This window comes from Musca autumnalis, unplaced genomic scaffold (assembly GCF_047663935.1).
Source record: "Musca autumnalis isolate F117 unplaced genomic scaffold, ASM4766393v1 scaffold_1, whole genome shotgun sequence".
NCBI classification, from domain to species: domain Eukaryota; kingdom Metazoa; phylum Arthropoda; class Insecta; order Diptera; family Muscidae; genus Musca; species Musca autumnalis.
This window is the reverse complement of record NW_027411644.1, coordinates 260,912,044-260,924,652: the sequence shown is the minus strand read 5'-3', so window position 1 is coordinate 260,924,652 and position 12,609 is coordinate 260,912,044.

The following is a 12,609-nucleotide window of genomic DNA, read 5'->3' as shown; positions in this document are numbered from 1 at the left end:
CAAACAAGCGTAAGAAAATTAATTCAAAACTAAAATCTGTTCTTATTATGTGGGGATTTTTTCCCAAGCAACGCATCACATAGCAGATCATTTGAATGGTTTTAGTTTCAAAAATGTGAATCATATGGAAAGGCGTTTTGTTTACAAATAATTTACAGACAAAGGAAAAGATATTTTTGGTAACAGATCAATCTCAAATAATATTTTTATACCCTCAGCCTTTAGGATAGAGAGGGTATAAACACTTTAATACAACCAAAAGTGTTCCTCATCGAAACAATGGTTTTAGACCCCAATTATGTTTGGGCGAAATTCATTTCATCTGTTTGTTTGTCTGGCTGGTGCGCACCATAACTCTCGAACAGATCAACTCATTCGAACCAGATATTGGGTATCGTAATATTTTGTCCAAACTTAGTTTAAGTTCGAATATGGGCTATATCGGTCCACTCCTTCGGGTACCTCCCCCACAAAAGTTCAAAATTTTTTTATAAAAAGGTGTGAACGATAACTCTCGAAGGGAGCAATTGATTTCGTCCAAACTTTGCACATCGTATTATGACTTTCAGATATAGATCGGGTTCGAATACGGACTATAACGGTCCACTCCTTCGTGTGCCTCCCACACAAAAGTCGGATAAAGTGATCTTTTTGAATTTTTTTCAGTAGGTTGTCCTTGTGGCTCCCTTTACGTCGGTACAATTGCGCAAGTCCATACTTCCTGAGATATTGGCCTAAAAGCTCCGAAAAATCCTGACGGCACCAACCAAAATGGTAAATCCGCAGGATTATTCTCGCAGGGAGTTTCTGATTGATGCAGACTTTGCACATCGTATCATCCAGTCATGTATCAGGTTGGAATATGGACTATATGGGTCCTCTCCTTCGGGTACACAATTCGGAAAAAGTGAAGTTTAAGAGCTCATCTCGCATCGTTTTGATTCTTTTTTCAGTAGGTTGCTCTAGCAGCCTCATTTGTAACGGAACAAATTTTTTCCGGAGTAAGTCAAAACTTCCTGAGATAATGGCCCAAAAGCTTCAAAACCCTGCCGGCACATACTAAAATGGTTTTTCATAAATTTCTTCCATTTTACAGCATGAGGGACCACACTCGGCACGGCGGTGCCGACGTTTTTCGGCAATTTACACACACACACGACCCGAATGCAAAGAAAGAGCGTACAAAAGAGAGCAAATGTTATGATTTGTTTTTGTTTTGTAGCTTCCCTGTAGGAACTGAAACTGATTTAAACTTAACTAGCTTCTTTTTAAACAGTATTTATGTTAACGAGGGTATATACAATTTCAAACGGGCAAAATGTGCCTCATCGAAATAATGGTTTTAGACCTCAAGTATGTTTGGAGGAAATGTGTTTCAGACAATTTGGAGTTGATTTAGCAATGTCCGTCCGTCTGTCTCGCTGGCTGGTGCGCACGATAACTCTCGAACGGATGAACCGATTTGGTCCAAAATTTGGCTTTCCCAATATTTTGTCCAAACTTAGTTAAAGTTCGAAGATGGGTTATATCGGTCCACTCCTTCCGGTACCTCTCCCACAAAAGTTCGAAAATGTTCGGAAAATTTGTGCGCACGACAACTCTTGAAGGGAGTAACCGATTTGGTCCATACTTTGCACATCGTGAAATTTCTACCAAACTTAGATGAGGTTCCAATATGGACTCAATCGGTCCACGCCTTCGGGTTCCTCCCACATAAAATTTCGGAAAAGTTCACTTTAGGACCTGCTCTCGAATCGTTTTGATTTTTGTTTGTAGCAACTTGTATTCACGGCCCCCCATACGGCGGTACAAGTTTCATCAGGGGCAAAACCATACTTCATGAGAAAATAACCTGAAAGGTGCAAAAAAACCCCTATGACACCGTGTGTAGTGGTTGGAGCGCAAGATAACTCTCGAACGGATCTGCTGATTCGATCCAAAATTTGGCATTCATAATATTTTGTCCAAACTTAGAAGATAAGCCATATCGGTTCACTCCTTCAGGAATCTCCCCCACAAAAGTTCAAAAATGTTCGGAAAAATTGTGCGCACGATAACTCTTGAAGGGAAGGACCGAATTGGTCCATACTTTACGCATCGTAATATATCTACCAGATATTGATCAAGAGCACAATAATTTGGCCTTCGTCATATTTTGTCCAAACTTGGTTTAACTTCTAAAATGACCCATATCGGTCCTCTCCTTAGGATACCTCCCCCACAAAAGTTCAACATTTGTGTCTAAGCGCAGTTTATGGCCTGTTCGGAGATCCTTTGCCTTCTGGCATACTGGTCCAACAGGTGTACGATAACCCACTAAAATGACTAGTGGGCGCGATATCTATCGAAAAATATGACTCTCAAAATAAGATCCACTTCCGTAATGCACTATGTCGGTCCATTCCCTCCTCCGCAAAACTTTTGAACTTTAATCGTAATCCACATTTCTGTCGGCAAGTTCAAATGTCCAAAAAGTGCCACAAAATTCTGAAAATATCCTAAATACATTCGATCTGTCCGTAGATGAAAGTTCCAATTCGCATAACTTGTTTTGTTAGGTTTTCGCGATTTGCTTGAAGGTCTTATCAAAATGTGACTAGAGAAAACCATATAGCTGTGAAAATTCTCTATAAGATTGGATTTCGTAATTTTTTCCTAGGTTGTACCATTTTTGAGATATATAAGTTTAAGTTGGGAAATTGCAGGCATGACCTTGTTTTTATAAGGAGACGATACAGTCAGTAAATTGTCAAAATTTGAACTTCTATATCTCAAAAATGGTAATACCTACGAAAAAGGACAATCTTGTAGAAAATTTTCACTGCTACAACACTTTCTTTAATCACATTTCGATAGTGCTTGCGGTTTCCAAGCAAAATCATGAAAACCTAAAAAAGCCCTAAAAATGTGAACTTTGACCCCGATTTATTTGAAAATCCCTCTGGCGATTTTTTTGTTTTTTTTTTATTTTTCTCATCCACGAACATTGTAGTTTCAGAAACCGCAAAAACTTCTCAGGTGTAAGTTACTTAAGGCGTACCGTGATGACTTTTCAACCTATTTATAGTTAGTTGAAAAGTAGTGCAGAAATGGACAATTGTTCAAGTGGTTGATCTCCAGATGACTTTTCAGTTTAAAAAATCGATTATTTATTATCAACCATTTTATCAACTGGTTGATAAAAGTCCGACAAGATTGTGGGCACACAAACTTACTAAAACACTGTCAAAATTTGCCAATATTTTGAAGCAAACTCGTGATACAAAATCAATATATTTTATATACGGTATAAGTATTGTGTTTGGTTTTGTTGTTTTTTTTTCAGTGGCTGAGGGTATATCTCCGTCTGTACAGCTGACTGATACTTTCTTATTTGTTATATCCTACGTCAGCAAGTGAAGAGGGTATTTGTTGTAACCTCGCCAAATATCGGTCCGAGATCCAACACTTTCTACACCGAATGTGTTATTTAGAAGAGATAAAGCTACATTGCGTTTCCTCCCATCCACATTAAATACAAGTCACAAATGGGGACAGAACGTTTCGAAATATTGCATTGCGCGTTTGTGTCGGCCAGATAGATGTCTATAATTTGTGTGATGGTCGACCAATATTCAGTAGATAAAATAGATAAAACAATTGTGGATTGTTTTTGTAATAACTATTCAGGTCACAATTATAATCCATTCCGCGTGAAATTTTGTGATAGGTTAGGGCCGGTAAAATTGTCTATTAGTTTTGTGTGTAAATTTTCAAATTAAATATATCGGTTCTTTTATTTCCCAGAAAACATTTAGCAAAGAAATTTGGAAGAAGAATTCTTAGTTGATGCAAATAACGTTGATTTAGTCAGAATTCCCTTATGTGATAACAATGCTCCACTATTTTAATTATATCTGTATTTATATGTTACTATAATTTAATTGTGATCCAATTTAAATTTAATGTGAAGTTACCGATAAGGTAGAAAATGACACTTTTCGCGATGATCCGTTTTGATTATGCGACTGAACTACTACATCTTTATTCTATTATTTATATACCCACTTTGGACATCCAATTCGCCAACAGATGTGAAAAGAAGTATTCCCACTTTTTTTTGTTATAATTGAATGACGTATTGAATGAGGAATATAAACGATCACGCTTATTAATAAGCTAATTTGTGCAAAACTGTCAATAAATATTGAGGACTGTACACTAGACTGTCCCAAAAAAGAAAACGTTTTTCTATTGAAATGTATATTCATTTCCACAGTAATTTGTCGAATTTATTATCCAATTGATTTGAAAAAATTACCGGTTCATAGATGTGTCCTACTAAAATTTTGTGAATATCATCTCGGATGTTTGTTCAGCCGATGTTACGTATTTTGTGCCCTATACACTGTGCAACAAAATTCATTTTTTTTTTTCAATATTATGGGAAACCCCGAATAGATTATGAAAGTAGAGCTAAAAACATGAGACCGTGTATCGTCGTTTTTAAAGTTAACATCGGAAAGTAACCAAAGTGGCGGCGCAAGTTCCGCCCATTTTTAGTTTTTTTTCTATTTTCTTAAGAAAGAATGTTAAATGTTACGGTTACAAATTTCTTTTGCTCAGAGACCCATATTGAAATTTGATTTGGAACATATCTTCTTTTAACAATATCTCCAATAAGTGAAGGATTTTGTTAGATTTTGACCCAATGTCGAATTATGTCCTAAAATATGTATATCCAATTTTCTTAAGAAAATAGTATAGCTAGATATATGGTTTATTCTGAAAATCTTAATGAAATTTTGTGTATAGCCTTTCTTTCTTTGACACTTTTCACCTAGAACCAAGTTTTAGGGAGAAACCTATAGCTCCGCGTGTTGCGTGTGCGTTCAAAAATACAAAAACAAAATACATGTATATGTTGTTGTTTTCAATTTGAAATACATGTATTTTGTTTTTGTATTTTTGAACGCACACGCAACACGCAGAGCTATAGGTTTCGCCCTTATATTACTTTCCTGTGTCAACTCGAAAAAAGAAAGAACATTTTTTTCAACAAAAAAAAAAAAAAAAAAAAAAAAAAAATATATGAAATATTTTCATGTTTTTCAGCAAAATTGATACTATTGATATTTTCATTATGTATAATGTAAATAGACATTTCATTTCTTTGGTGACCCATAGTGAAATTTGACGAAGATTACTTTTGTCTCTAAAATTAAGTTTTGTGGGACAATTTTGAATAAACTCAGATGAAGTCCGACTTTAACCATAAAATGTGTTAATTTTTAGAGATTCCTGGTGATTAGATAAGATTAACAGATTCGGTGTATTCTGACACCTATAATAAAATTTTATGACGAACAATTATGTAGAATATTTTGATTTGATATGATCATATTTTAGAGGATTTTTAGAATGGTTTTCGAAAAAAGGACCAAAAAGACCCCTTCGATGAACCGCATGAGGGTTAAAATTTATAATATAAATATTCCCCATATTCTCCTTAGTAAAGTTGCCAAAGACACTATATACCTGAAATGCTAGGATTCCAAGATATCTTAACTCAATTATTTCGAAAAAAAAACTAAAAATGGGCTGAACTTGCCCCGCCTACTTTAGATACTTTCCGGTGTAAGCTTTAAAAACACCGATACAGCGGTCTCATATTTTGCTCTACTTTCGTAATCTACTCAGTTTTCCCTGTCATTTTTTGTTGTCGCACAGTGTAATCGGAGAGGATTTTCAAAAATATTCGTAGGAATTGTTCTTAGACCATAACTATGAATTGGTACAATTTTCAAATCATTTCGTAACAATTCAGCATTGGCTCCATACAAATTACTATGGAAACAAAGATCGTACTTGGGGCTCGTGTTATCCTTAACCGATCGCCATAAAATATTCTAGTTATGAATTTTGGATCAAATTATAAAAAAATAAACAAGTAAGAAAGTATCCGTCAGCCAGCACAGCTGACTGATATACCCTCAGCCACTGACCAAACCAAACACAATAATTATGCCGTATATAAAATATATTGATTTTGTATCACGAGTTTGCTTTAAAATCTTTATGTACCGCAATGTGGGGCTATACCAAATCATTGACATATACTACACATTTTTAGTAACCAAACTTCTTCATAAAGGACTCGAAATATTAAATTACGTTAAACTAAGTTCGAAGGAAATTTTGGAAAAAAGTTTTAGAGTTCTCTTGCACAATAGCCATTTTAGTATGTGCCGGCTTGGTTTTGGAACTCTTTGGTCATTATCTCAGGAAGTATTGACACTCTGGAAAAAAAGTATCGTTGTAAATGAGTCCGCTAGAACAACCTACTGAAAAAAAACAAACTTCACTTTATCCAAATTTTGTGTGAGAGGTACCCGAAGGAGTGGACCAACCTGATACATGACTGGATGAAATAATACAATGTGCAAAGTCTGCACCAATCAGAAACTCCCTACGAGAATCTTCTTGCGAATTTCCCAGGACAACTTACACGGTGCGCCTTAACTGATTTTAAATGGAAGGAGCTTACACCTGGAAAGTTTTTGCAGATTCTGAAACTACAATGCTCATAGATGAGAAATATCAAAAAAAAAATCGTTGGAGGGATTTTCAAATAAATCTCGATTGAAGTTCACATTTTTAGGGGTTCTTTCGGTTTACACAATTTTGCTTGGAAACTGCGAGTTCTATGTAAATGGGCCTAAAGAAGATGTTGTAGCTGTGAAAATTCTCCAGAAGATTGATCTTTATAATATTTTCTTAGCATTTACCGTTTTTGAGATATAGAAGTTAAAATTGGGACATTAAAATTTTAAAGAGGTCTCCTTATAAAACAATGTTATTACCCATCTTAAACGTATGTATATATCTCAAAAATGGTACAACTTAAGAAAAAATAAATCAGCCAGCATTGTGGTGAATTTTCACAGCTACAAAATTATCTTTAGTCCCATTTTGACATGACTTGCGGTTTTCAAGCAAAATCTTGAAGACTTAAGAAAAAAACTTAAAAATTTGAACTGAACCTCTACATCTCAAAAATGGAAAAACCTACGAAAAAACCTAAAGGTCAGCCTTGTAGAAAATTTTTACAGCTACAAAATTTTCTTTAGTCCCATTGCGATAGGACTTGCGATTTCCAAGCAAAATCGTGAAATCATAAAAACACCTAAAAATATAAATTTTGACCGCGATTTATTTAAAAATCCCTACATCAATTTTTTCTAGTTTTGGGATTTTTTCATCTATGAACACTGCTGTTTCAGAATTCACAAAAACGTCCCCTGTGTAAGCGTTTTTCATTAAAAGTTAGTTAAGGCGCACCCTTTATAATATTGCTTTATAAAGGGGCGATACAGTGCATTGTCTCAATTTGAACTTATATATCTCAGAAACGGTAAAACCTACGAAAATATCCGAAAGGTCAATATTGTGAAGAATTTTCACAGCTACAACATTTTCTTTAAGCCTATTTACATAGGACTCGCGGTTTCCAGGCAAAATCGTGAAAACCTAAAGAACCCCTAAAAATGTGAACTTAAATCGCGATTTATTTGAAAATCCATCCGGCGTTTTTTTCGGTTTTTTGATATTTCTCATCAATGAGCATTGTAGTTTCAGAATCTGCTTACACCTTCCATTTAAATTTGGTAAAGGCACACCGTGCTTACTGAATAAAAAAATTCAAAACGATCCGAGCGGAGCTCTTCAATTTCTCTTTATCCGAATTTTGTGTGAGAGGTACCCGAAGGGGTAGGACGATATAGTCCATATTCGAACACGATAATACGATGTGCAAAGTTTGGACCAAATCGATTGCTCCCTTCGAGAGTTATCGTTCACACCATTTTACAGAAAAATTTTGAACTTTCGTGTGGGAGGTATCCGAAGGAGTGGACCGATATGGCCCATCATCGAACTTAAACTAAGTTTGTAGAAAATATTACGATACCCAAAATTTGGTTCGAATCGGTTGATCCGTTCGAGAGTTATAGTGCGAACCAGTCTGCCAGACAGATAGACTAAATCGACTCCCAATTGTCTGAAACTAATTTCGTCCAAACATACTCGGGGTCTAAAACCGATATTTCGATGAGGCACATTTTTTGTCGTATCAAAGTGTATATACCCTTTTTAGCCTAAAGGTTTTTTTTTAATATTCTGAACTAAAATTGAATAACACTGTGCTACAGTGAAAATTTGCAGGGGTTCTGATGCATAAATTCGGTATTGTGGGAGTCCATGGAAGACGAAAATACCTTTGGTTTCTTTGGGCCACTTCGTTTTTTGATTTTATAACGGTAAATGTAGTGAAAAACGGGGTTTCTTGGATTTTCAAGTTTAAACGGACATAACCTCTTTTTTCCACAATGGAAAGCTACAGCTTATTTTTTATTTAAAAGGTGAAAATCGGGTAACAAGTAAGTGTGACAAAAACGCATTAAAAACAGGAAAATGCTTTTCCTGGTGCTCTAGGCTGCGTGGAAGACACCAAACTGCGAAATTATTTACTTTTATCAAGAAGGAAAATGCGTGAGTTATGGCATTTCTTGTGTTTTAACTTTTTGGGGTTTCCTTTATAAAAGTTGGTACCTTGGAGCGTATGATTGTAATTTGAATTTGCCTACTTAATAATTACGCACAAGGTACCAATCTTTTATAAAGGAAAAACCAAAAAGTTAAAACACTAAAGATGGCATAACTCACGCATTTTTCAACCGATTTCATTGGTTTTCCCCATTTTGTAAAGCTAACTAAATTGCCTCCTTGATAAATGTAAATAATTACGCAGTTTCGTGTCTGTCTGTCATAGAGCACGAGGAAAAGCATTTTCCTGTTTTTTAATGCGTTTTGTCACACTTAAATCACTATAACTTAACCATTTGTTACCCGAATTTTGAAAATTATGGCTTGTTCGAAAGATAAAGAAATAAGCTGTAAATGCCATTGTGGAAAAAAGAATTTATAAACGTTTTAATTTGAAAATCCAAGAAACCCCGTTTTTTCACAACATTTTCGGTTATAAAATCAAAAAACGAAGTGATCCAAAGAAACCAAAGGTATTTTCGTCTTCTCGTCGACTAAAAATTGTAGTTAAAATCCTCAAAATACCGAAAATCGGGGGCTACCGTTATATGGGAGCTGTACCAAAACATGGACTTATGTTGACGATTTTTGGTGGAGAAGTTTCGTGACCGCTGAAAACCACAAGTGTCAAATTACAGCTAGTTCGGTCCAAAAATTTAACCAAATCCCGAAAATACCTTAAATCGGGAGGTACCGTTATAAGGGGGTTATACCAAAATGTTGACATATCTTGATAATTTTTTGTAGAGAAGGTTTTTGATAATTGGCAATATCAAATGTGAAATGTCATATAATTCGATCAGGAAGGTCAAAACATACATATGTCTCAACAAGTAAGAACGGCATTAAGTTCGGCCGGGCCAAACATTTTATACCCTCCACCACGAACTGTATTGAAGTGAATAGGAACATTCAGTTTCCTTTCGTTTATAAAAGCACTAAGTTCTTCCTCTTTCTACTTTCCCTCCAAAAGAGCTCAAATGGCATCAAAGCATCGACCAATATTTACAATTTTCGAATTGAGCTTTTTAACTCCAGACAACACACAATATTAAATCGCAGCAATCTCAGTTCCTAGATTGTTTTTTGAGAGTAAGTTTTCTATCTTTTCGGAACACAAAATTCAAAAATTTTACAACCAAAAAATGTGACTAAGATCTTCAAAAAATCTTAAATGAGGGTTATACCAAAATGTGGACCTATGCTGTCTGCTGTATTTTGCAGGGGGTGTTTTGTACCTGTAAAAATGTGTTGTACCTCTAGCAAAGACTAAATACCAAATTTCAGTTATTTCGGTTGAATAATGTGGCTAAAACTTTCAAAATACCGAAAATCGGGGTACCGTTCTATTGGGGCAATATGAAGACGTAGGTAGGCCTATACTGAAAAAATTCCGGTGGAAAATTGTATACCCTCAACTAAGAGCAAATTTCAGCCATTTCGTCGGGATGTTGGAGCCAAAATCCTCAAAATGCAGAAAATTGGGAAAATCGGGAGTTACTGTTCTATGGGGGCTACATAAAGGTTTGGACCTATACCGACAAATTTCAGGTGAAAAGTTTCATACCCCAGAAGTAGACTAAATACCAAATTTCAGCATTTTCGGGGGGAAATTGGGGCTACAACCTTCAAAATACCGAAAATCGGGAGGTACCGTTCTATGGGGACTATCTGAGGACGTGGATCTATATCGACAAATTTCAGTTGGAAAGTTTTATACCCCCAACGAAGACTAAACACCTAATTTCAGTCATTTCCCACCGAAGTTCTTAGGTCACAACCTTCAAAATATATGAAGGCGTGGATCTATACTGACAAAGGACAGGTGGAAATTTGTATACCCGATTTCGGTGTAATAATGAGGCTAAAATCTTAAAAATGACGAAAATCGGAAGGTACCTTTCTATGGGGGCTATATGAAGGCGTAAACTTATATCGATAAATTTCAGGTAGAAATTTGTATACCCCTAACGGAGACTAAATACCAAATTAAAGCCATTTAGGTGTGATAATGAGGCTAAAATCTTCAAAATACCGAAAATAGGGAGGTACCGTTCAATGGGGGCCATATGAAAAAGTGGACCGATATAGCCAATTCTCAATGCCAAACATCCTAGGAGTAATAAATAGTATAAATAGTATAAAAACACTCTTATTTAGATGCAAAATATAAAAAACACAAACTTTTAACTTTGACCTTGAATTCCTCTGCAACTAATAGACCGAATCTCTACCCGTTCAAAAGTTACAGAGTTTTGACCAGGAAAAAACTATTCTTAACCACTGTGCGGCGGTTTGAGATTATGAAGTCTGGTGGTATGTTAACGTAGACAATGATAGGAAGATGGTGGGAGCTGAGGGAAATAACGGTTTGGTGATGTCTGGCGAGTTGTGGCAAACTTCTCTTATCTCCGTAGGAGCGTCTTCGTGCAAAATGTGGAGCTATCAATTTGCTGGGCTAGTACTGCGCGCCTCTGGTCATTGCCAAGGACGAAATGTGAAAGTTCATGATGAGCATTGAAGTCCCCTACCACCAGATGGTTACATGCCCTCAGGCGAAATAGACAGACTAGTGTATAAGGAAGACAAGATTCGGCATAGGCCAATTCCTTTCCTTTTTAGCAGTTCTTACATTGACTATATTTTGCATAGAGCTAATCAAATATAAGGGCTAATTTTCTATTCAAGAGCAAGCATGTTTTGAATTGCTTTAGTGCTTCATAAACTTAAAACAAGTTGCTTGTTGATCTAGGCCGAACTTTAAATAAATTAGATCTAACTCATTGACTTTTCATGATATCATCATGAAAATTTGACACAATATGAATTAGGATGCTTAGCTAATATTGGGATTGCTAATTCGAAAAATGTGTATATTTTGATTAAACAAATGGTATCTATTTGGGTCAAGTTAGCAAAATGGCTGAATATATTACAACAAATCACCTGTAATTGCCGTCAACGTATGTAATTAGTAGTGATTGTGACATATGTTCCAAAAAGCAAATCTACCGCTCTTTCGACTTGTTTTCATCCAAAATGTCGTCAAAGGTGTGACAATAATGCCAAATAAATTGCGTATTAAAACTGGTTCAAACTAGTTCGAAACGGATATAATGAAACAAATAAAGTAATCCGATCAAAATAATTAATACTCATGTTGTGCAAATTATCGATATTTCACGATTGTTTTGGAAAATGCCAATATCTTTAATTTAATATTAAAGAATATTCAAACGTGAGGTTGTTAATAATGTCAAACAAAACATCATAAATGTGTTAATTTGTCACGCGACTTGATGTATGATGCGATAATGATATAATTACAGTAGAATCTCAATAAGTCATAATGAAAATGTGGACTTTCTAATTTTGTTTTAGTTATAGTAATAGGTTTTTTATTTAATAAATGTAAACAAAGAGAACGACCAAGAAAGGGCTACACCATTGCAACGGGGCATGATTTTTTGGTAAATAATTTTTTTTGGGTATTCAGGTGTTTTCAAGTTGAAGGGAAGAGAAAGTGGTAATTGAAGAAGTTGCAATACATCGCCATGTTAAAAGTTGAATATTTAAAATCAGGAAAAAATATTAACTAAAATAGATGCTTATCTATTGACCAGAACCTTTTTTATACTGCTATATAAAGTCACCGTGGTGAAATGGTAAGCACACCCGTCTTGCACTCTGTATTCCCGGGTTCGATTCCGATGCCAGGCAACATTACATTTTCAACGGTTGCAAAAATATTCCTCAGCGTAATGTTGGCGAGATTTCCTGAGTATTTCTGTCATATATCACATCTGTACTATTTGTGTCGTAAGACACCTGGAATCGGGTAAAAAAGGAGGTCCCATATCATTGAGCTAATATAATCCGAATGCACTCATTGATATGAGAGAAGTATCCCTTGTCCCTTCGGGGTTGTTTGTAGAAAGATATGTATGCATATCAAGTTATGACTCTTATGGTCTTATGGCTAAAGCCTGTTTATATTATAGCTTTTTGCCGGATTAACCTTTATGA